Source organism: Nannobrachium achirus (assembly GCF_963921795.1).
Source record: "Nannobrachium achirus genome assembly, chromosome: 14".
Classification (NCBI taxonomy): Eukaryota; Metazoa; Chordata; class Actinopteri; order Myctophiformes; family Myctophidae; genus Nannobrachium; species Nannobrachium achirus.
The window spans coordinates 15,963,923-15,990,569 of NC_137821.1; the positions used below are offsets into that span (position 1 = coordinate 15,963,923).

At 43.9% G+C, this 26,647-nt stretch overlaps 1 protein-coding gene across 1 annotated transcript in view; it reads right to left on the reverse strand.

Annotated features, from left to right (window-relative positions):
- sema4f (sema domain, immunoglobulin domain (Ig), transmembrane domain (TM) and short cytoplasmic domain, (semaphorin) 4F) overlaps positions 1-26,647 on the reverse strand; it is a gene marked incomplete at its 3' end in the record, with an annotated part of 85,596 nt that overhangs the window by 57,666 nt on the left and 1,283 nt on the right. The gene's annotated exons all lie outside the window — the stretch shown is intronic.

A 26,647-nucleotide genomic window follows, 5' to 3' on the forward strand; every position in this document is an offset into this window, starting at 1 on the left:
TGTGTGTGTGTGTGTTACCGTGTTATATTAATATACCTGTGCCCACACCGTGAGCACTACAGAGCAAGAAGAATCCCTTTCTATCCACCCATATAGCCTGAGGACATCATGTTAGGAGCTAATGAAATTATGTAATATAGCACAGTCATTCATGTGTGAGGATCCGTGTGTGCCAGAACCAAAGGGAACAAACATGCACACTTTGAAAGAACAGTGCACACTCTATAGAGAGACAGACACACACACACACACAAACACAAGATCGTACACAGAGTAGACACACGCACGCACACCCACACACGCGCACACACACACACAAGATACACACACGCACACACACAAGATACACACACACACACACACACACACACACACACACACACACACACACACACACACACACACACACACACACACACACACACACACACACACACACACACACACACACACACACACACACACAAGATACACAAAGATTCAGGTGCATAGCAAATCTGAGTGTTATTTTATCTCTTGGTGTATAAAAGTGGGCCCTCAAGGGTCTTTCTCTCTCTCTCTCTCACTGCCTCTCTCACTGTCTCTCTCACTGTCTCTCTCCCTCCCTCCCCTCTTCAGTTACGCTATGGCCACCCTCTCAACCACACCACAGCCACAGCTCTGTGACTTTCCCTCCGGCCAAGCCCTCTCAGCCGGGTGCCTCCATGGCATATAAACTTAGCGGGGGTGACCGCTTCTCATCTAATGGGCTGCCGTCACACAGAGATTAATGCTGGCTGAACATAATCCCCTCCCTGTAATGGGTCAAACCAGCGGTCCAGTTGATTAAACCCAGGGGGAGAGACAACATGAGTCAGAGAGAGAGAGAGAGATTGGGGGGAGATAGACTACTGCTCGTCTTTCCGTGTCTCCTCTCTAACCCTGTGATCGTTCTACGCTCTACTCGACAGCGCTTGATTCCTGCCCTCCGTCTCTCATCTCTGCATCTTGACTATTCCCGGTGTAGACGTTCATTTGCTCGCCGTAATGAGAGATGGATGTCCCCGTTCTCTCCCTCTCTCTGCACTCCTCTCTCCTACTCTGATCTCTCCATCCCTCATCACCACAGGTGGCGACTATATACTTTCCTTTCATCTTCTCTGTTTTCCTTCTAGGGTTGTGAGATTCTTTCCTCTCAGTCTCTGCTTTACCTTTATCTACTTAAGCCCTATTTTATACTGGCAAAGTCTATATAATAGGGCTTTAAATTGTTAAGATGATCTATACGCTTACACAGTGAACATCGTAGATCTGCTTTCTTTACCATTTTAGATGATTTGCGAAACATCTTTGCCTACAATGGCATGCCCAAAATAGGACTGCCAGGATTGAAAGTGGTTAATGATCTCCTTCTTTGGAGTTGTGTCTGCTCATTCTTTGCAGGGTAATAACTTCTTCCCCTCTCCTTGTGTCCTCCTCATAACATTGATCTATGTGACACCTCAGTATGTGTGCTGCTAACACACTCTACAGCCTGCGAAAGAGGCCTTTGATGTCCTGCAGCCCTGTTGTTTAAAAGAACATATTGATATAAACACAGAGAATGATCTGCTGTGTATCAAGGCAAAAAAACAATGATTATACTAAACTGTACTAAACGCACACGCGCACACGCGCGCACACACACACACACACACACACACACACACACACACACACACACACACACACACACACACACACACACACACACACACACACACACACACACACACACACACACACACACACACAGAAATAGAACTTAGGAGTAAGAACCTTGCACACAGATCTCCTGCAGCTTCACTGCACCTGTCAAAAAGAGGGCGGAGCAAATGCAGAGGGGGGAAATGATTGGCAGAGAGGTAGAGATGAGAACAACATGATGGTGGGAGGGAGAGTGAGAGATTTGTGTTTTCTTGGGTGGCCGTGTGTATGGTGTGTGAGTATGCACGTATGTGTGTGTGTGTGTGTGTGTGGTGTGTGTGTGTGTGTGTGTGTGTGTGTGTGTGTGTGTGTGTGTGTGTGTGTGTGTGTTCGCATGTGATTAGATTGTGTATGTGTGTGTATGCGCGCATGTTTGTATGTTTGCATGTTTGTGCTGAGTGAGGTCAACTTCCACTGAGCAAAGTAAGATTAATGACCCTTAGCTCAATGCTGACAAATATGTGTGTGTGTGTGTGTGTGTGTGTGTGTGTGTGTGTGTGTGTGTGTGTGTGTGTGTGTGTGTGTGTGTGTGTGTGTGTGTGTGTGTGTGTGTGTGTGTGTGTGCTTGTGTATGCACGTGGGTGTGCACAGTGTGTGTGTGTGTGTGTGTGTGTGTGTGTGTGTGTGTGTGTGTGTGTGTGTGTGGGTCTCATAATGCCTGATTTATTCTAGGTTGTACATTGTGTCGCACACCATGTTTTGTCTACATAATGACTTCTATTTACACTTCAAAATGCTGATCTTTTGTTTATTTTCGTGCGTGCATGGATGCATGTGTGTGTATGCGCGTGCGCATGCATGCGCACGGTCTGAATATGCTGATGCAGGGCCACAAAGAAGTGCTAACATATATTTATAATGACTGATTTTGAAAGCAGTATATCTTTGTAATGCTATTATGGGTACACAGTATATAGGCGCTTATTGTGCTAAAAATAACCGTCTAGCCATGGTACATGGTTGGTCTGCTTGTTTACTAAGCAGCCATTTTCTCACCGTTAGCAGAGTGTGTTATTGCTCTCTTTATCGGCTGATAGCAGCAAGGCCAGCCAAAGCATTAGAAAGTCACTGAGTGTCACACAATGGCTGGCCCGGTGACAAGCTATCAGCTAATGCTAACACACACAAACACACAGGGAGGCATATAAGTACACACACAAACACTGTGTGTGTGTGTGTGTGTGTGTGTGTGTGTGTGTGTGTGTGTGTGTGTGTGTGTGTGTGTGTGTGTGTGTGTGTGTGTGTGCGTGTGCGTGTGTGTGTGCGTGCGTGCGCGTGTGTGGATGTTGTCTGTTCTTTTCACATATGTGAGTGTGTTCATGCGTTTTATGTAATAAGGTAGTTTCTCACCTGTCTAAGATTACACATGTAGAAGATGTGGGCTTTAAAGATGAGAGATAAGACTCATAAAGTGAGAAAAGGTTGAGGTCGAAAGGTCGCAAAATACGAAATAGTTTTTCAGTGACAAGTTTGTGAAATATATATATTGTTTAGTTCAAACAAAAAACTAGTTCTTTCTGTTTCTGTACTACGATCCTATCCATTGAGGATCGTAGGTTTCAAAGCTTTGGGGGCCAAGGTCATCTTTCATGTTATAGAACTGGCCATGGAAACATGTAAAACAACACAGTTGACCTTGAAGGATCAAATTCAAAGCAGGCTGGGAACCAATTCAGTTACTGTAAAAGAAAAATATTTTTGCTTTCTCAGCTGCCATAGTTGCAAGCGTGCGTAACACAACAAGGTTGTTCAAGGCACCACAGTGTCCGTTTTTTAAGCGTTTTGCCACGTTTTGTCAGGGTTGAATGCGCCACTGATGTCTGGTTTGTTCAAAGTGGGTGGGGGGTTTTGCCCTTGGCGTTTCAGGGCATACTTTGTTGTATGACGGTGTCCCAATGTCCCATACCAAAAAATAGCCAATCTACAAGTTTAAAATGTATCAGCGATGCCACACATTGTGAGCTTGTGGATCTGCCATTTCTAATGCCGTCCTAGGTACGGCAAAGTATAAATTAATAATAATGATCCTGGAGTACAAACTACATTTTATGTGTTACATGGAGGACATTTTATGCCTACATGAACAAAAAAATACACGTTTTCATTTTTTCCCAAAATACTGAGGTCATGAAAAGTCCAACTTTAGCTCACTGTACTGAGGCGATACCAAGTTGAAAAAGACCAACTTTGTATCTCAGAAGCCCAAATACTTAAGCTTTGAAAAGTCAAACTTTCTCTCTCTGCACTGTAGTGATTAGATTTAGAAAAATACCAACTTTTATCTCAGTGGCCCAAATACTTAGGCTTTAAAAGGTCAAACTTTTTGCACATTGCAGTGATACTTAGGTTCTCTGTTCTGACACTTGTGACTGAATTTTGTAACGGTCTCTTTTGAATCACCTTCCAGCTAGTGTAACAAAAATACAGCAGAATGAACTTTAGGCTATTAGTTATTAATGGTACTGTCCACCATGCCTCGTAATTGCAAGGCTCTCTCTCTCGCGCACGCATGCACGCACACGCGCACGCACACACACACACACACACACACACACACACACACACACACACACACACACACACACACACACACACACACACACACACACACACACACACACACACACACGCAGAAGGTATATACAGGAAAACCTCACAGGGTTGTGCATACACACTCATTAATGGAGACTGGCACGCACACATACACACACACACACACACACACTCTCCCACACATTAATTCGTCCCAGGGGGCTGTTGCCTGGTACCACAAGACACAAGACCTCTGACGCAGTACAGTGGAGGGAGAGAGAGATGGAGAGAGGGAGAGATGGAGATGGAGAGGGAGAGAGAGAGAGAGAGAGAGAGAGAGAGAGAGAGAGTGAGATAAATATAAATGTAGCCTTGAGAGAAGGCTTGTAGCCCAGAGGAAGAAATAAGGATGAGACACTTGAAAGATAAACTGTGAATCTTGTACTGTCAGAACTCTTTATTTTCACCAATTATATCATGGCCGCTGAGAATACTCCATTGTGATTGGCCGGAGGGCACGTGTTATTTTCAGATAACCACCGCCGTTTCATCACTATTCTAAATGAATATGCGTAGTAAGTAACATTTGTACAGTACTGTGGTGACTTAAGGTAGCATCATTTCATTAACATGAAACGTGGATTTCATTACAACTTTCAACCTCTTGGGGGAAACGTAAAACATAAAAACAGCCAATTTACAAGCTGATATACAAGTATAAAAATAGCTGACATACAAGCTCGCTAGTCGCTACACCGCATGGATGCGATGTGCTTCTATATCGCCTATTTTCAGCACACAACACCATCGCATGATGGAGAATAAATTAGGCATGACTCAGATGGTATGTTTTCAGGTTGTTCAATTTTAAGGAAGATAGTGCCTACACAAAGAGTGTATTGTCCCAAAATATGAAACACTACTTACATTTTATGAAATAAATATGAACATTACAGGCTATGGAAATAATGATTGCACTTGTTTGATGTGGTAGCCATACAAGATGCACACCATCATTCCACTGTGGTCTTTACAGTTCATTAGACAGTTTGGATGGGATGCGTCTTGTTGACATGCATAGTCACTCTTCAAGGCACATCAAACAACGTTAATAACCCACAAACTCTAATTTTTGTTTTTCAGTCACACCAGCATTCCCTGAGGCTTTGGGCCGAGCTTAGCTTTGTTCTATATCATTTCACTGAGCTTATATTGGATTAGTGTCCACTCACTACATCACTCTGACAACTGACATCAATGGGCCTCTCCACACTTCAAACTAGGGCTGGTGGATATGGCCAAAATCAAATATAACGAAATGCATTGACCAATTACCTCGATATAGATATTGTGACGATAATATCATATTTTGATGTTGATAATATAAAATGTTTTTATTTTCAAACATTGCCGTAATAGCCAGACTACATATGTGTTGCTTTGTGACACGCTTGCAGACCGGTTATTTCGACTACGGTTTTTGAAAGTATAAAATAAGGCTTAAGTGACCAAAACTAGGAAAAGACAACACTTAGACACAATAACCATCATATCACGATATCAATATAATATGAATAGTATTGCCTAGGCTTACTTAAAACTTGTCCAGTGTCACGTTCAGTCAAATGAAGCAAATGCAAAACTAACGTAATTACTATCTATATGAGCTATGTATATTTCTTTACTGTATGTCGACATCACTGATACACTGAAATTCCTCATTATGTGCAAATTGTGTCAATAAAAACAATTGAGAAGCTGAGGTCACTCTGTACTCTGTCTGTAAACGTGCCCAACAGAGGGTGCTGGAAACGACTTAACAGACACACCAAATGAAGGAGCATTAGCCAGCTATGAAAACATCTACTTTGCCTTTTTCCAGTGGAAGTGTGAGTGCAATATAGTGCAAAGGTGTTTTCACTGATACATTTGTTGGTGTCCATGGGGATGTGTCCAGTAGCCTGGAAACCACACGAATGAGCAAAATCGTCTGGCCATGTGTCCAGACCCTTGAAATTGTATTTTGGGGAATTGCACAAACTTTGTAAATGTTTCTTTTCATATTTTGGCATGTGGCACTACTTCACTAGCCTGATAACCACTTAAGCCTACATACACACACACACACACACGGGGGCACACACACACACATGGGGGCACACACACACACATGGGGGCACACACACACACGCACCCACACTGGTGCTACAAATGTCGGTGGGCCATCATGACTTTTAGGTAGGCCTCTAATTTGTTGAGCACATGTGTTTTGTGGTTGACTGATATTTTACCATATGCTGCTAAATTATAGGCAGGCCAATAGGCTACTAAACCCCCCCCCCCACCCACCCACACACCAAGTCGCATTTCATGCAAATGGTGTCCACAGACAGATTCTGTTATTTAAACTAAATGAACGGTCAGGATTTAATGTGTCCTCAGCGTAGTGAGGTGTAGCTGGTGTTTGGTGTCAGCGTTAGTAGGTCACCTGACCAAGGCCCCCTTCCTATTCTCACACACACACTTCCTCTGCCCGTAAACACTTCCACAGACACAGCAGATCCTGTCAGCATGTGGTGTGTGTGAGTGTGAGTGTGTGTGTGTGTGTGTGTGTGTGTGTGTGTGTGTGTGTGTGTGTGTGTGTGTGTGTGTGTGTGTGTGAGTGAGTGAGAGTGCGTGTGTGTGTTGCGTGCGTGTGTGCATGCATGCATGTGTCAATATGAGGACACACACACACACACACAGCACATAAAAACACCAAAACAAGTTTCTGATGTTTGTCCAGCAAATTACAATAAAGCAACCAGCCAAACTCACAATATCACAATGATGACACGCACGCGCACGCACAACTCTTTAACACAAATGAATTACCATTTTGCCACATTAGAGACAACAATAAGCTTATTAGTGGATGGCATACCCCCTAAAATCCCCCCTACCGTAAGACGTACATACACACTACACACACCTTTTGACCTAAGACATATGCTGGGGTGGGATAAGTCCCGATCACCTCTTACTGTGAACAATAATACCATAATGGTTACATTCACACAAGCGCACCCGCACGCACACACACACACACACACACACACACACACACACACACACACAAATTCTGACTTGGAACGTTTTGCCCTGCTGAGATGTCAAGCTGGGAGTTGAAAGACTCCTGGTCAGAGAGTGAAGAGAAAGAAATACAATTCCAAGAATGGAGCTGACGTCAAATAGAGTCTTAATCGGTGGTGCTGCTGAGGCAGTGCTTACACTGGAAACAAAGTATAGTCTTGGTTATATTCACATGATGGTACATAGTCTGAACAGTGGCTACTGTGTACTAGGCTACTGGTTCTCAATATGGGGTCTGGGGACCTCCCAGGAATCATTGAGGGCGATTCAAGGGGTCCCCAGCTAAATGATTGACCCCAAATATATACTGCCTTGTGGGTCTGCAACTCAACAAGTACAAATGTGTGTAGCACTGGAAATGCAGGTCCATGCCAAGAAAGACCCTCCACAGAGCCATATCCTGCTCTGGCCTCGGGGTCCCTCTGTGAAATATGTTTTAACGCTGAGAATAGCTTAAAAAAGAAAAATGTTTAAACCAGGGGATGCCAAGATTAAATTAGCTAAACTGGCACAGTCATTTTATGAAATTCATTTTTTATTACAATGATTTTCTCCCCCCCCAACCTTTCCAATTGGCCTCCCTGGTGCCCTCTGAGTGCCGCATCCCCCACTTTGAAAACTACAGGCCTAATGCATATCGAACTGGGGATGCTTGAAATTAAAATGGCTTAAAAATCACTGCACTAAGCTATAAAATGTCCACAAAACGAGGCAGCACCACAGAAATTCTTGCACTTCACCACTGCCGGTGAATCGAGCAGCAGCATGCTCAATCAGCATGCTGTCCTCTATTCAATCTACTTTTAATTCACCGCCCACAACTCCATTAAATGGTTAAGTAGTTCCACAGACCAGATGACAACACTCCACACACACCCCGAGGTGGTGAGGTGTCACTCTGGTTAATCAAATGCAGAATTGAAATGTTAACAGAATCTAAAGTACCGTTAATAAAATGTAATGTAAATTTTTCTTTTCCTCCTCAACCCATTTTTTCTCACCCGGTGCCAACTATCTAACCTGTAGTCCTGGTTCCCTCACTCTCCCCCTGCCGCGCCAGGGAGGTTGGGGAGCACCTGGCTGGCTAGGGGGAGGTAGTATGGCACCGGCACATCTTGTCCGCGTATCCGCGTATCTGTGTAGGTCATGCCTGACACTGTGGTTCCTCTGACACATCACTGTGGCATCACAGGTCTATGGGTTTGTCGCTCTGACATCACTGTGATGTCAGGGGAACCATTCTCACGCTCTGGCTTCACTGTGATGGCACACTAACAGAATCCCTTTTATGCCCATATATGGAGTTCCCTGATGTCATCAATATTAAGCCCATATCTAACAGGATTTCATATGGGAATACCCACATATGGAGGCCACATCGGCCACATACCACACTAACAGAATCCATATATGGCGAAGACAGCCCATATACTGTATGTGTGGCTGGTTCTACAGACAGGGATCTCCTTGTATGAGCTCACAGAATATCTCCATATACAGTACATGGATCTCCATATATGGGTACCAGGGGTCTCCATATATGGGTAACTGGTCTGATATACATCACTGGCCAGATGGCAAAGACATGGCACAACCTCGGCAAGGTCGCTTGTCACCCTGAGGCGTCTTACTAGTATACTGTATGTGTTCAATCATGTGCATGTATGTATGTTTAACAGTTAAAACCCATATATTCGTATAGTTGACCGGGGTCCCACAGCGGTCTATACCAAGTCCACTCTTTTTCTCCCTCTACACCAGATCTATTCGATGAAAATAGCAGATCTAAGAGCTCACAATGCATTGAATTGAGACGTGTTGTGAGCTTGTAGATCTGCTATTTTAACTGAGCGGTCGCCCCAAAAGAGGCGTGGCGGTTAAGCGAACTATTGCACGTGCACCAGTGTGTTACACGCACGCGGCTGCCTTCGTGACCTGCGATGAACGACACACAGTAGCAATCTAATCGAATGCCGGGATCTAATTTCCATTGAAGTCCCATGTCAGCGACGGGGCATCGTATAAAAGCACTTTAGCTGATGAGACGGCACTAGGGAGGGATGGCTAGCCGCCTGTGATGTCACCACAGCCTTTTCTCAGAATCGCCTTCCATCATGATGTGATGTCACGATGAAAAGAATCTAATCATGACCCCATGAATCCATTTCGTGGGCTTTTTGAAGTGTATCCGTTTTCCTCATCAAAGTGAGACACATCCTATTTCTCCATCCATGGGTTTTTGCTGATGTGTTGAATGTGTAGAAGCCCTGTGCACCTGAAATGTCACCGTGGTGTTTTGTGATGTCGGAATGCTTTCTGGATCCGTGTGATAATGCCTTCTGATGGCCTGTCTGCCTTTGTGATGTCACAAAGAAAGACACACAAAGACATTTTAGAGGGCATATCGGTCTACATCCTTGTCACAAACATAATTGCATCCTTGGGTCTATGCATTTATATATAAAAATGTTGTAAATGCGTGCGCACACGTGCACACACGCACACGCACACGCATGCACACACACACACACACACACACACACACACACACACACACACACACACCCACACACACATACACACACACCTTTTAGGCAGCCTTTCCTCCATTGTAATGTTGAGCAAAGAGATGAAAGCATGATGTCTGTCTGGCTCTAAAGACCCTCTCTATGTATCCCTCTCATTCTATGTATTCCCAATGGACACACACACACACACACAGCTCAGTAGACACTTCAATTATGATAATGTGGATCAACATTAATGTATTTTACAGCAAGGCTGGCTTTAACCAATGCCACAGACAGATCCTGTGTGTGTGTGTGTGTGTGTGTGTGTGTGTGTGTGTGTGTGTGTGTGTGTGTGTGTGTGTGTGTGTGTGTGTGTGTGCGCGCGCACGCACGTGCGTGCGCGTGTATGTGTGTGTTAGACAGTGGTGGCTACTGTATCTCATTTAAAGAACAGACAACCTGCTCTATGAAAAATCTAAGCCTTTACCATTCTGTCTACCTCTACACCCCCCCCCCCCCCAAAACACACATACATACATGCGCACGCACGCACGCACGCACGCACGCACGCACGCACGCACGCACGCACGCACCCTCTTTTACAGTGACATTGCTCATTCCCGCATGCCAAAGTCCTGGTATGTTTAAATGTTGTCATTTGTCGAGTCGACACACTGCTATGTTTGGAGAAATCGTTCTTGTGGATGTGCCGTTGGTAAAATATTGACAGAACGTAGAATGATGAAGGATGGGGAGAATGTGTTAACAGAAAAGAAGGACAGAGACGAGAGAGGGACAAGGAACAAGGAACAGGGACAAAAGAAAAGGAAAGGTTAGGAAAGAACGAAATAAAGAACAAAGAGAGTATGAGAGAGTACGGAATTATTAACACTAACATTAAATTAGCTGCATTTTATTTCAAACTCACAGATACAGATCGAAAGTGTGGGCGTGCGTGTGTGTGTGTGTGTGTGTGTGTGTGTGTGTGTGTGTGTGTGTGTGTGTGTGTGTGTGTGTGTGTGTGTGTGTGTGTGGCTTGAGGTTTTGCACAGCAGATGGCCTTGAGTATAGACACAGTAAAAATATGCTATATAATAGAATTCAAAGACCGTAATGCACAAATACAGAACCCTCAGGAACGGATCTGTTTGAATAAGTGAAATCAGATAAGTAGAGCATTTGGGAATACTAAAGTAGCTAACCCCAAAACACATATTCAGTGACCCAAGCATATTTAGAACTATGATTATTGGCAATACAACATGAAATTCTGTTTGGGTGATGCACTTGTCTTGCAGTATAATTTATCTGGGGATTCATTTAAGAGGATTGATGTTTGGTTGGATGGGGTGGGAAGGTTTTCAGTGACATACCGTATGAATGAAAAATATGTATAATACAGTCAAATTGGAAGTGGAACCCCTTTGTAACACACTCACTTACGTCGCATAATGTTAACTACGGTATCTGCTATGCTAGGTTTTGGTTAGAAACGAGTTTGGTCCAGATTTGAGGGAGAAACTTCTTGCTAATCAACCGTGTTTTAAAAGCATTAGTACACTGGAGGTTGTTTATACTGTATTATCACAGCTAGTCGGCTACAGGTGCTTAACAACTGAAAGCCATATATACTTTGTCGTATGACGAATAGTGAAACTAGCCACTGAGCTTATAGATGAGCTATTTTAGTATTTTACAAAACCAGACTGGAAGTGGTTAAGGCACGATGCGACCGTATCCGTGTTAAAACCAACATACACCAGGGCCCTTTGCGTATCATGTCATACAGTATGTTTGAAAGAAGGTCAGAAGAATGAAACACTCCTTTAAGGAGAACAACATCATGACTATGGTGGTGTGCGAGAGGGTCCTCGTCGCTGCATCATGTCTACACGCTGTTGCTCTTTCATCACAACTCCCCTGCTGTTCTTTCTTCTCCTCCTCCCTGTATCCCCTCCTTCCTCCCCCCTTCTTTCCACCTCCCACACTCCCTCGTTCTAATTACCACCTCAGACTCCAATTAGAGGAGCCCGCAATGGAGGAGGAGAGAGAGGGAGGGGGTTGAGTCGGGGTAAGGGGATATGGAATCAATCTACGGTAAGTCCATGCGATATCCCAAACAGTTAGCTAAATCACTGTGTGTGTGTGTGTGTGTGTGTGTGTGTGTGTGTGTGTGTGTGTGTGTGTATGCGCGCGCTTTGTGTTTGCCCATTTCCTGCCATTAAGGCTCCCTGCTTTGTTTTTAGCTACTCAGGCCTCACACACTCTCTCTCTCTCTCACACTCTCTCTCTCTCACACTCTCTCTCTCTCTCTCTCTCCTCTCTCTCTCTCTCTCTCTCTCTCTCTCTCTCTCTCTCTCTCTCTCTCTCTCTCTCTCTCTCTCTCTCTCTCTCTCTCTCTCTCTCTCTCTCTCTCTCTCTCTCTCTCTCTCTCTCACACACACACACACACACACACACACACACACACACACACACACACACACACACACACACACACACACACACACACACACACACACACACACACACACACACACACACACACACACACAGGTGCCTACACAAACTCACAAAACCCACAGCCACGCCTGGCCCTGCACCCATCCTCGTAGATGCATACACACACTGTAGATGCAATGTAGCACAAAATGCAAATATGAACACACACACACATACGCCCATAGTTGTGAGGAAGAAGAGTAAGAGATGAAGAAAGACTGACAAAAGAAAGGAGGGCAAAAACACTGAGGTGCACCGGAGAGATGGAGAAAAGGCAGAAACCATTATAGGAGAGAGAGACACCTTGTTAAGAACCATAAGCTACAATGTAACAGAGACAGTGCATATGTTTATAAACTAATCGATGCATTTATATTCACTTAGCTTGCACACTCGCACTCTCAGTTTGACAGTGGGGCTGCCCTGCTGTTTGGCTTTGTGTTTATTGATTGGGTGTCTTCCGTTGTAGACTGACACACACGTGTGTGTGTGTGTGTGTGTGTGTGTGTGTGTGTGTGTGTGTGTGTGTGTGTGTGTGTGTGTGTGTGTGTGTGTGTGTGTGTGTGTGTGTGTGAGAGAGAGAGAGAAAGAGAGAGAAAGAAAGAGAGAGAGATAGCATGGGTGCTTGCCAGCCATAAGCTGCCAAAGGACACACACGCACTTGTGCAGACACACACACACACACACACACACACACACACACACACACACACACACACACACACAGAAATGTGGAGAGGCAGTTTAGTGCGTTGGTTTCATTTACTTTGGCTGCCAAAGCGAGAGCAGGCACAATACACAAAGCGGAAATAGATATGTGAGTTCATTATAGTACAATACACACGCAATGCACGCACACACACACACGCGCACACACACACACACACACACACACACACACACACACACACACACACACACACACACACACACACACACACACACACACACACACACACACACACACACACACACACACACACACACACACACAAACAGTGGCCTTATCAGTTGTCCTTTTTAGTTAGGTGAAACATTACTCTTACTAGACTACTGTGTGCATGTGCATGTGCGTGAGCGCGAGCGTGTGTGTGTGTGTGTGCGTGCATGCATGTCTGATTGAAGTCGCAGTGCTGATTTTATGACCAGATGTGTTACCTTGATCCTAGTAGGAGCTGTAACAACAACCACCTGACACACCTACCACCCTGCAGTACAGTGAGTGTGTACTGGTCAGAACAATGTAACTACAGCCATGCACTTCAACTGGAATAACTGGTTTGACAAATGTGAAGCAAGTTAAGCATGCATATGTAATTACAGTATGTGTACAGTATGTGACGTGCATTTAAGGACACTTAAAATACTAAATCACACCTCTCTATTGTCAGAAACAGGCACTGAAGTAGGGGAAAGTCATACATATCAGTTGCGCTAAAGTTGGTTATAAATTAACATCAACATCGATAGTGTTATCTTATTTTCTTGCACCTATAAGTTAAGCTAAAGCTAAGCAGACCACCAGGAAGTAAATCTTTTTTTTTTACCTTGCTTTTAAAAACACAGAAACTACATAATGGGCTATAATATGACCAATTTTCTGTTGCATTTATTGCACCATTAAAGTGGCAACGCCCATAGCTCCACATTCATCGCATATCAGCTGCATGAACCTGTCTTGCAAACAGTAAAGTCCTGAGTGTGGAACTCTGAGAATGTAAAGATTTACACATTTTGGCACCCTGATCAAGTTTAAACCTCCCAAACCTATGCAGCATGACATGTTGGTAGCCTGTGAGATCAGCTATTTTTGAGCATTTAAAAAAAATGCTTTCTTATAATGACATAATGCCAAAATAATTACTTGAGGTTTAAACTAGTTTAACACTTTAAGTGCAGGCATTAGAATTGCATGTATTGTCCAAATGAACAATAGACCAATTATTTGTTTACAAACATTGAGACTGAATGCACAGCTGACTGTATCATGTAATCAATTCCCAACAGATCCCCAAACCTGTTGTTTTGGGGAGCACTGGTTATTCAACCTCCTCTTGTGTGCTAGTGAGGTGCTCCCATGGGTGCGCCCATGGGGTGCGCCCTTATCGAGACATATATACTTCATTGCGCAACGGTGTTCCACGTCAAGAGTAGCTGATATACAAACTCACATCGCGTCACCAATGCAACCCTTCTGAGCTTGGAGGTCTGCGGCTCTGCGCGCGACACCGTCGCAGGACGGAGCATAATTAGGCTTCATGGACTGCAGCTGGGCGAGCAGTAGACGCTCTGGTGATCCAGTGGATCGGGTGGGTGATCATGAGGAGCGCTCCCTCTGTTCTGATGACGGTGAATAGAGGTGGGGTTTGAAGGACAACTGTTTTGAATCGCTATTATTGTTTACAATCAACAGAAACTAAGGATTATATATTTCAAGAGTGAGAATTTACAGTAAAAATCCTAAGCATTCTTCCTCCACACTGGGAGAAAAACGGCATCTGAAAGTTTGATGGAATGCATTTTTAAACACGAGTGCCATCCATTGCACCCTATGAACGGTGGGGTTCATTTGGTGCCGACCGGCGTGCGCATACTGGTTTATATGAATGTGACGTGGACCATTAAGGCATCTATAGACCGTTTGTCAGCCTTCTGATTGGTCCCTGAGACTCCCTGACTGGCCAACCAGAAAAAAACATTCACTTTTTGCTATCGGGGGTGGAGTTTGTGCAGTGGAGAATATTGAATGTGGCTTTCAACAACTGTCCGCAGTGCGCGACACGGAGATCGGCCGGTACGGTGATAGCGACGGCAAGCGTCAAGCGATCTCGCTCATCATAACGAATAAGCTTCAACAAACTAGTTCACATGTACCTTATCAATGGTCTAAGAGTCACGATTGGGTACATATAATTTAAATGGGCAGAATTACGAAAAGCCAGCCTATTATGTGAGGAGAAACATTCTCTCTGTCCTCTTCCTAGTACCCAAGATGCAATGCGCTTCTCTTTCTATCTCTGATCCAGAGGATTAAACTAATTAAAACATTTATGTTTCGGGGGAAAACTACTGTTTTGCTATGTAATTACTGTACCTTTTTCTTCCCTTTTTATTAATATCACGTAGATGTGTTTTTTGTGGTACTTTATATAGCTGTAATGAGGCTATGAAGGGAAAAAAAATCCCATCCACTACCACTATAAAAGAATCTGCAAAGAGGATTCTGTCCCACTGGGATTAAACAAATTAAAACATATATTTTCGGGTAAACCCCCTGTTTTGCAATGTAACTACTGTACCTTTGTCTTCCCTTTTTATTAATATCACCTAGGTGTTTTTCCTTTGGTACTTTATATAGCTGTAATGAGGCTATGAAGGGAAAAAAAAATCCCATCCACTTCCACTATAAAAACAATCTGCCCAGGGTTAATGTCCCATCATAGTAACAGGGCAGAATGGGGCGGGATTTACAAAAGGGTTTATTGTCCTGTACCAGTGTATAGCAAACAGATAAAGAGGAGGGTTGTTCCACAGTGTTCTATGGCTGGTGAAGATAAAGTTGGTATAGAAGGTGCTCTTTGGTACAGAAACAGAGGGAAATCATCTATAAGACAAATTAAACCACCATAATCCATCTTCATGAAGTTGAAAAGCTTTAATAAAATGGCTGGTTCATAATGGAACAGATAAAACTTGTTTCGGCCTCAAGTGACCTTCTTCATGACTGTTGGCCCTTGGCATGCACCATATTTCGTCTGTTCTGTTATGAACTCTGTTTTATTCATGAAGCTTTTAAACTTCATAAAGAGTGCCTAAGAAAAGAACCCAAAGCCTTGGGTTCTTTTCTTTTGTGTTATTGGTGCCAGTATTATGTTTGGAGGTGAAACGCCATGGTCAATGTGGACCTTCGAGGCAGATAATGTTAGTGGGTGCTGTAAGAGAGCCAGAGAGGGTGGAATTTACAAGCAATTTCTCTTGCATTCTAACTCAGCACATTGTACACATTCACGGGCAAACTGATGCTGAAAGTTGCAGACAGGCAGGAATCTGGCTGACGGCTTCCTAAAGTAATACCAGGGGTGTATCTGAGGGCAGAAATGTGCACTACATTACAATTAACAATGACTAGACAGACGCGGCCACAACTAGACTATATACTGTTACAATTAAACCCTATATGGATTGTTGCAATTAAGCTATATTGGCTTAGATTAGAACTTTAGGGCTTGAACTGATCAACTGCCAGATGCAATTGCGGTTGGAGAAAGGTTGTGTGTCTGTGTGCGTGCGCGCATGTGTGTGTGTGTGTGTGTGTGTGTGTGTGTGTGTGTGTTTCCTTCCTTCCCCTCCCCCTTTTCCTTGCCTTAACGCTGACACAGGTCCTGCAAAGAAACAGAGGTACACACACACACACACACACACACACACACACACACACACACACACACACACACACACACACACACACACACACACACACACACACACACACACACACACACACACACACACACACACACACACACACACACACACACACACACACACACACACACACACAGAATGTAACATTCTACATGTACCGTTACTGTACTCATTTGAAGGGTTCATTTGAGGATGGATGAGAACCAGACAGATAAAATCAACAATGTTGCTGTCTGAATACTGACATATACAATCATTGACCTCTCTCACACACACGCACGCTCATGCACATACATCACACACGCACGCACACAAATACACACAATCGAGCCAGACAGTCAACACAAAGCCAGATGTCAGACACTGTGGAAAACCTATCATGATGCTGATGTTAGCACTGGAACCAACCCCATAGGAAATGCCTACACACACATGTGCACGCAGACACGGTACACACACACGCCGCATACATACACACATTAAAAACAGAAAGGATTGATTGACAGACAGGCGGGTCATGCCATTGATTGATGAGTCTTGCTGATTTCAATCAATTTGTGTAAATAGCCACCAACTCTCTTAGGAGCTTATCAACGTGCCTGGGCATTCACAAGGTGTGTGTATGTGTGTGACAGAGAGAGAGAGACAGACCTACTCACACATGCACACACACGACCTGAAATGGACACGTGATCTTTGACCCCTCTTGCCCTTAGTCCGTCTGGGTTGTTTTATCAATTTCACGTCTCTCTCTCTCTCTCTGTCTCTCTCCATCACTCTCTCTCTCTCTCCATCTCTCTGGTATTCATGTCCTGACTCCCCCATTCACTTGGTCTCTCAACCTGTCACTCTCTCCATCCTTCCCCCTTTCAACCCCCCAATTCCTTCACAATCTCTTCCGTCATCATCTGCTTCTTAGTGTCTGTCTGATTGGCTGGACTTGTGACTGACTTGAGATCAGGTTCACCTCTAGCGCAAGAGGTCTTGTGTCTTTTTCTCTTTTGAGAATCTTTAATCCCTAAAGTCAAAAATAAAGTAGTCCCTCCCTACTATACTTAATCCCTAACTAACATACTGCTTTGTCTTATGAGAAATAGTGAAGATACTCTATCTACAAGCTCACAAGGTGACAATTGTTCATCATCATGAATGATTATGTCCTTATCTTTAATGTGTGTAGACTGTACAGTCTACTACAGTAGGTCAGAAGAGACTGGTTTCCATTGAACCCGGTTATCGTTTGAAACCAAACAAAACCCCTCCTCTCCTGCTCTGCGCCTCCTTCTCCTCCCAGGTCGTTTTACTTAACCTTGGCACAGCGGGAACGTCAGATCAATATCAATTACCGGGAATGATGGTGATGCCACAGGACGGTGAGCAATGCTGAACATATCTCTCGACACATGCTCTTCTTTATAGAAAGAGATGATGTGCATGACATGTCATCCTAACCATAAATGCAACGGACAATGGGTAAAAAAGGTACAAAGGGTAGTCGGGTACAACGGGTATTCAATATCCAGGTGGGGCATGCAGTCCCAAACTTGCCTCGTTCCTGACTTGCACCTAGACTAGACCGGTCTGGTCTCCGGGCACACTAGGCTGCAATGCCAGCCTGACAGTGTGTCGCGGACTCGCGATTTCGGATCCCGTTCCCGGCGTCCTTTGCTGCGTGTCACTTCCCATCAAAGTCACACTCAAGTTTATCACAGTCAAGGTCCAAGGAATGAATGAAAGATTTTTGCAAGTTGATAGTGTGAGGGATCACTCCTTTTTGGACTTCTGTATTTTCACACACACCTATCACAGAATAAATTACATAAAAACTTCACTGAAGGCCCATGCACAACATACATATCTTAGTGACAGGCTGTCATTAAGATTGTGCATCGGCTTTCAGTCAATGTTCTATGTAATTTATTCTATCCTTATATTAATTCACCAAATCTGTGTGTGTGTGTCTGTCACTCCGTCACGGCTTTTAACTGATTTGCAGAGCTTTGTGTAGTGAGTAGTGTTTACGCCGCATAGCCAATATATGTGACAGCGTAGGCAATGGAACAGAAAGTAGGCAAAGACCATAATATGGAAGAATGTGATAGAAGAATGGCAGTAATGTGGGATGGTGGAGGAGATGGAAGGCATCTTTATTATCAAATTCAAAGAAATGTGGGTGAGAACAGAAGGTACAGTATGAGAAGTAGGAGATGGGAGGTCGGCATTACATGTATGATGACCATATATTCCAGGCTTGCATTGTTCCCAACATGTGCGGCCCAGAGATTCAGAAAATCTATCTGTACTGTATCTGTGTATCTGTCTGTCTGTGTTTTGCTTTTTGCCCAAATACTGAGAAGCCTTGATGCCACAATTATAATGCAGTGCTGCTATTATAGTGTAATTGACCATACAATGAATGGAGTACACTATTATGGAATTGAAACTGCCTATGCCATCCCAGGGGACATCAAAGGCACAGTCCACACAGACTCTCCAACACAGCGAAGAAATGGGGGTCTTGATTGGGCACTAAGATTGGTACTTGTAACATCAAAGTAAACATATACGCTGCCTAAACAATGAGAGAGACTACATGCCTTCCAATCGATTTGTACACATGCTGTCTCTGGACATGGGATAGATTGAGGGAGAGGAGAGAGAGCGAAGGATGGGTGGGGGTGTGGTGGGAGTTCATGATAGATGCCTGTCCTCCACACCACAGATTTTATCATTTGTTCAAAAGCCACATGTGAGGAATGCTCCAAGTCTAAACAGTGAATACACACATCTAAGATGCATGCAAACACGCACACACCAATACGTGCACGCACGCACAGTCGCACACACAAACACATCCTTTAATTTCCCAAAGACAACATCCCCTTCAATGAAAGGAGCGTGTCTATTTCATGACATGGCACATTTTATGTGATTTTTATGAATGAGGGTGGGAGAGCGAGGCGGCTACAGGAAGGGAGGAATGCATGGAGGAGGAAGAGTGGAATAGATGGATGGATGTTTGGATGGATGGATGGATGGAGGAGAGGAGAGGAGGGAGGTAGGGAGGGAGGGAACGGAATTCCGACGGATAGATAGCCTACGATATGGGCCCACGCGATCCTTGACCTCAGGGTGTCTGTGTGTAAACTATTCATTAAAATAATCCCACAGACAAGGACACGAAGAGACCATGAGACAGAAAGAGACAAAGAGAGAGTCAGTAAGGGAATGTTAACAGCCCTTTTTTATGTAGAACAAAATGCTGTGGGCTCTAGAGCAGTGTTTTTAAACTTTTTTAATATCAAGGTCCATTATTTATTCCACATTTGAGCCACGGACCACCATTTTATGAGATATAGCCTCTCAAGACCTAAAACTGTTATCATTGGATAAGATTTTGTCCACAATTCCATGAATTAGGAGATCAAAATAACAATTCTTCTACATTCTCTAAAATATATATATTTCTTGTAAATTAAGTAGATGTTTAACAATAATTTAACTCTTGAGAGCGTAAAATGAAACCAAATGGATTTGGTTTCATTTTACGCTCTCAAGAGTTACATATATATAAGAATCCATTTGTTTACCAACTCTCCATCTGTCATAGGAATCCCTTCAAGGGGAACCTGCTCTAGAGCACGTTTTCTGCTGAAGATGTTTATTTATTTTTTTGTTGGGGGGCTCATATCGAAACAGATTTCACCAACAAAATAATTGACATCAACCGTCATCAACTGCCTGAGTTGGGCATGGCTGCTGGCTCACTCTGTCTGGAATGTTGAATCAGCGATATATGAACGGGTCTGCCTTTAAGTAAAGCCAATATAGCAAATACAATGTAATATTAATGGGTTATAATAGGTTTAATATACTGTTCTTGTTAGGCAGAAAAGGAAGGACACTGTTGGTGGTGGGGTGTGGGTTCTTTAGTTCGTGGCCAAAAGCAGCGTGTCATGTAGGGAGACCTGAAAAGGTTAAACTATTCTCGACTTTTAAAAGAACAATGCTCTTCCTGAAAAAGTGTGTCACCTTTTGGTCATTTCTCTTAATGTAAAAAGAAAGGATAATGGAAAGACAGAGAGAGAGATATCCAGGGATGAGGAATTGAGGATATAACATATATAGATACTGTATATACAGTAAGAAGAGAAAGAGGAGGGAAAGAGACAGGACTCAAAATCATAGACGAAAAGGTCACAGGAATGCAGTGTAGACACGCAGCTTACGTAGTCTGTGTGTGTGTGTGTGTGTGTGTGTGTGTGTGTGTGTGTGTGTGTGTGTGTGTGTGTGTGTGTGTGTGTGTGTGTGTGTGTGTGTTTTTGTGTGTGTGTGTGTGTGTGTGTGTGTGTGTGTGTGTGTGTGTGTGTGTGTGTGTGTGTGTGTGTGTGTGTGTGTGTGTGTGTGTGTGTGTGTGTTTTTGTGTTCTGACACAGCAGATGACCTTTACTCTGACATGGTCGAGTCATGGACACCATGTGTGGGCTGACCATTCATAAACAGAGAGGTGTGTGTGTGCGTGTGCGTGTGTGTGAGAGAGAGAGAGAGAGAGAGAGAGAGAGAGAGAGAGAGAGAGAGAGAGTGTGTGTGTATGTGCGTGCGTACGTAAGTATTGCTAATGCCATTGAACAGCACAAAGACAACGCCAGGACTTCAAAGGGTGAATGTTGAATCACAGTGTACATGAGAGCTTCTTTGTACTGCTGTGCTCTATGCGTGTGAGAGTGTGAGTGTGTGTGTGTGTGCGCGGTGTGTCTGTGCGTGTGTGTGGTGAGAAAGCGCTGTAGGTGGGGAACAGCTTTCTGACGTGGTTTCTCTCTTGAAAGAATGCCTCCCCTCGTCTCCTATTTTACTACAGAATGTGCTCATTCCCACTCTCTCCATTACTCATGACTTCTCTCTCTTTCTTTCTTCAATTCTCTCTCCTGCTCCCTCTCTCTCTCTCTCTCTCTCTCTCTCTCTCGTTACATACACTCGCACAAACCACACACACAGATTGACAGGACCTGCTAACACCTGCCAGTCAATGCTGTGTTTATCTGAGGCATCAACCCTAGAGTAAGCATATTGGGAATGTGGCAAGAAAGAAAGAAAAGAAAAGAAAGAAAGAATGAAAAAAAGAAAAAAGAAAGAAATGTGACAGGAATATGGAATGAGTGTAACAGATAGGGATGAAAGATGCAGTGAGAAACTGACTCATGCAGAGACGAGGAGAGAGAGAGCGAGAGAGAGAGAGAGAGAGAGAGAGAGAGAGAGAGAGAAAGAGAGAGAGAGAGAGAGCAAGAGAGTGAGAGCAAGAGAGCGAGAGAGAGGAATACCAAGAAACACACTGGAAGCCAGTTCTTTGAAAGGTTACCCAACAAAACCCCAGGTCTTATAAGAGGATTGTGCATCTATGATGAGATTAAAGTAAACTGCAACTAAATAAGACAAGAAGAACCCGGCGTCACACCGATGCCTATAGGTTTGAAATGCTGCAGCCTTCCCACACTAAAAGAGCTGGGGGGTGGGAGGGAGGGGGTTTATATCACCAGCAGCTAAGAGACGTTAACAGCATCTCTGATGACTCTCTCTGCGTTCCCCAGATGCCCATATCAACTCCGGTTTACAAGACAACAGGAGGAGGTCGGAGAGAGAGAGAGAGAGAGACAGACAGACAGAGAGAGAGTGTGTGTACTGAAGGACATGGAAAGATTATAAGTGCACTGAATGGGAGACAGGGGATGTCTCAGAGAGACAGCAAATCTGAGCTTGTGTCTTTGCATGACCACTTACTAGTCCCCAGAGTGACAGGCAACAATGCAAGCTGAACCCAAACACAATGGTGTGTAGTTCCAATCTTAACCCCTGTGCGCACGGAAGTTACTGGCACAGCCGCGGTCAGATGGTTTACACTTAACCTACAACCTCATCCCTGGACATTCGTATGGAAAGTAAACACTGAAGCCACACAGAGAAGACAAGAAAAGAAAAGCCATGATGTGACTGTTGTCTTGGAACACAAGGTTTGCAGCACCGGCGGATAGTTTCCATCTACGGCGGCCATGTGTGTCCACACAAGAATCTCGACCTCAAATGAAAAAAAGGACTCAGAATTTCATAATTGGCACTGGTGCTAAGGTTTTTTGTGTCCGGTCAGGCTTGGTCAGCCTCTGTAAAACAGTGACTTGCTCTAGAAAAAGTCACTTGAAAACCCCCGCACGCACATAGTTTACAGTTGGCTGAGTGCAACGCTGCAAAACACAGTAGTGGGGTATGGTGAACAAATGAAATCACTGGAGTCTAAGAAGACAGACGAATGTATGTGTAACTGATAAGCTAACATTGACTGGAAAAGTAAACATACTGTATATATATATATTTCATAAGTTTACTTTTCAGTCAATGTTATAGCTTATCAGTTACACATATATGACAAGTCGACAGGGAGAGAGATAACTGTTTACCAGTGTTATATACCTGCATAGTTCCCAGCTGACCAACCTCGTCGGTTCACATGTCCCCATTGTGTGCCGAGTCCGACCCCATAATCAGTTTCATGTGAGGAGCATTATAGAAAGGCTGGTGACCTGCAGAAACTGACAGGTCAGAACTCAAACTCACTGCGGTCACACACAGCAAATGCACTTTTAAGGTGACATAATTTTGTTTCAAATCAAATGTTGTTTTCTTTTGTCAATTATCTGACCATTGCAGAAGAACAGGGTGTACAGAACGTTCACACAAGCACACGCCCACTAAGACCAATCTGTGCATTTTCCTCTCTCTGAGTCTCTGAGTGTAAAAATGGACCCCCAGGGATGAATCAACGCTAAGGATTTTACTGTGCGCTAATCTCAAGGCCTCTCCACCCTGATAACCATTCACTTTCCTGCAAGAAAAACAAAGGCACAGAAATGTAAATACGTACATGGCTGTTCTGTGCACCAATCTAGCCTTTGTTATGGTCACTCCTTTAAAACAAGATGAACCTATCGTGACAGCAGCAAACAAACCCACATAACACACCTTTAAAACAAGATCATCCTATCAGAACAGCCTCAACCCCATCATAACACACCAAGATGAATCTATGAGAACTGTAACAACCTCAACATGACACACCTTAACAACAAGATGAGTGTATCAGAAGTTGAACAGCAACAAACCCTTTAAAACATCACATTTATGAGATTGTGAACATAAACAAACCTATCATAACAGAAACGTAACTCATCATATCTCCGAATATAAACGAACCCATAATAAACACACCTTTACAAGGTTAAAAGATGGTATACATTTTATGCAATGCACGTGTTCTTTCATAAAATAACAAGGTGTCCGCTGCGCTTTCACCTCTGCATTAACTTTATTTCTATCTATTCCTCAGCTTCTTCAGGAAGGCCTTGGGCGACTGAAACATCAATCTTTTAATAAAGTCGATGCAGGGGTGAAGTATGTGCCTGACTCCTCTTTGTTTTATGGATGTACTTTTGGGGGGGCTTCAGTTTCCCTGCACCAAGAAACAAGCAGTTTGGTGTGCGTGTTGTTCTCAACTTGTCATGTATGTGTTATTTTTCCAACAGAAATTTGACAGCTCCCGAAACCTTTTCCATTGGGCAATACAAAATGTAAATGTTGAACGGTCACTACTAACTCACTAACTACCATTGATGAGATATGACTGATTTCTTTTTTATTTCCTTTAATCCAACATTTTGCTGGTGTTTATCTGCTCAAAAAGTAGCACATCTTGTTTTGACCCGGAAACAGTTCAAACTGGATATGAAAAAAACTGATCTGCATTGCCTCCCATGTTAAATATAGCCAGAAATGCCCATTTCTCTGTTTCCTGATCCTCGTCCGCAGTATAAACAATTCTAACTAGTTAGCTTGTATCTCTGGAATGGTTTGATGAATTCACATGCAATCTTTTGTTATTGGCGCCGTGGCGTGTCGTTCGTGTGGATCGTGCACAATCTATTGGATCTTACTTGAGATGGATATGCTGTGACTACTTTTAAACCAAAGTCGAAAAACAATCTTGATAGTAAAATGAGCTAACCTTAGTTAGTATGGATATCCATCCATCCACGGTATGGATATTACAACACAGGATTATCAGATTTAGAAAGATATCACCTGACCAGTTGCTCAAAAAACCAAAAAGCCTCTTACATAAGAGGATTCCTCCGTTCACTAATCGCAACATACACACATTTGCATACGTACTACATGCAGAGGGACACACCCTTCTAAAGCCTCACCCAATAACACAATGGAATGTTGTTGTCTCGCTTTATGACCAATCCTACATTCTAATTCTAATTCTGAATCTCTGACGACGAGGACAGTTAGCCACCTCTGTCTCTCTGTCAATAAGTCTCTTCTTCCAAAGGCCAAAGCTTTTTGGCATTTGTCGTGGGACTGGTTAGCCACAGTTGCACAATGACAACACATAGGAACGGGGCGCCAGCTCTCTCTCTTTCACGTACACGCACAGCAGTCGTTCATCAACTGCGGGTCCGAATGACAGTGCAAACGGAGAGCGGCAATAGGACACAGTTAGAATGCACAAGCTCGTTCAGGTCGTAAATGTAGCAGGCCTGTATAATGAGTGTATAATGAGTACACGTAGTTAAGCAAAAGTCATTTCAATTATTTCAACCATCCGACTGTAGCCTACAGCAGGCTGCTGCTGGTCAATGGACAGGACACGCGGTGACGTAACGTCTCCAGCGTCCCCCTGCACACCCTCACATTGCAGACAGAGACAAGGTAAGGATGGTATAGACTGAGCAAATATGGATAAAATGGAAGAAAAAAGCAAAAAAATGTATTTCTGTCACACACACACACACACACACACACACACACACACACACACACACACACACACACACACACACACACACACACACACACACACACACACACACACACACACACACACACACACACACACACACACACACACCTCAGGGACCGGAGGGGTAAACGATGTCCTGCTGTGAGGCTCTCCCTTAAAGCATCTTCAGTGTTTGTTGTGATACATCTCCTCTCATTTCACGTTTGCCATTTCAACTGTTTCCAGAAAACAGGAAGGCAGCAGTGTCCATGTGGCTGACCCCACCGGGCACAGGCAACAAAGACACAGCTTGTTAGAGAGAGCACTGCTTCCATTCCACTTCCATCCAAGCCATCGCTCTGTCCCCCTTCTCTCTCTCCTTCTAACTCAAACGCACAAAAACAGGCTCTTGGCCGCAGGCGAGACCAGCAGCTGCATGTGTGACAGCGGACTTTATTAAAGATCATAACGCACGATAATGCGCGCCCACGACCTTCCAGGAAAACTACACAGCGAAATGCTCTGTGACTCTTGAGTGTAGTGTAGGCTGAATAATAAGGTTCAGGGGGTTTACACTCTGTGTACAATTTACTGTGGGAGATCAATCTCCTCCTTCAGACGTATTCCCATTCCCGATAAATCGCCTCCTCCTCTGGTGACATCCTCTCTCATCTACGCAGAAAGTACACACAGTAAAATGCTCAGTGTAAATTTGACTCTGGAGGGGGGGGGGGGGCGAGGGGGGGGGCGTACAACGGAACCCAGGTTCAGTTCCATAAATCGTACACTCTCAGAAGAGTTAAATGAACCCTGTTGAGCTCGTTCCCAGTCGGTGCACTTGTTGTCGTTCAGGAAAACAAGGCTGGCACCTGCTCGCCTCGCCAACATCATCATTTATCAAGTCACAGTACAAAGGAGGGAGACGCTTGGCACGGAGCCCGAAGTGTGTAAAACAGCACTGCAAACTGGGACACCAGTGTATGTTCAGCTT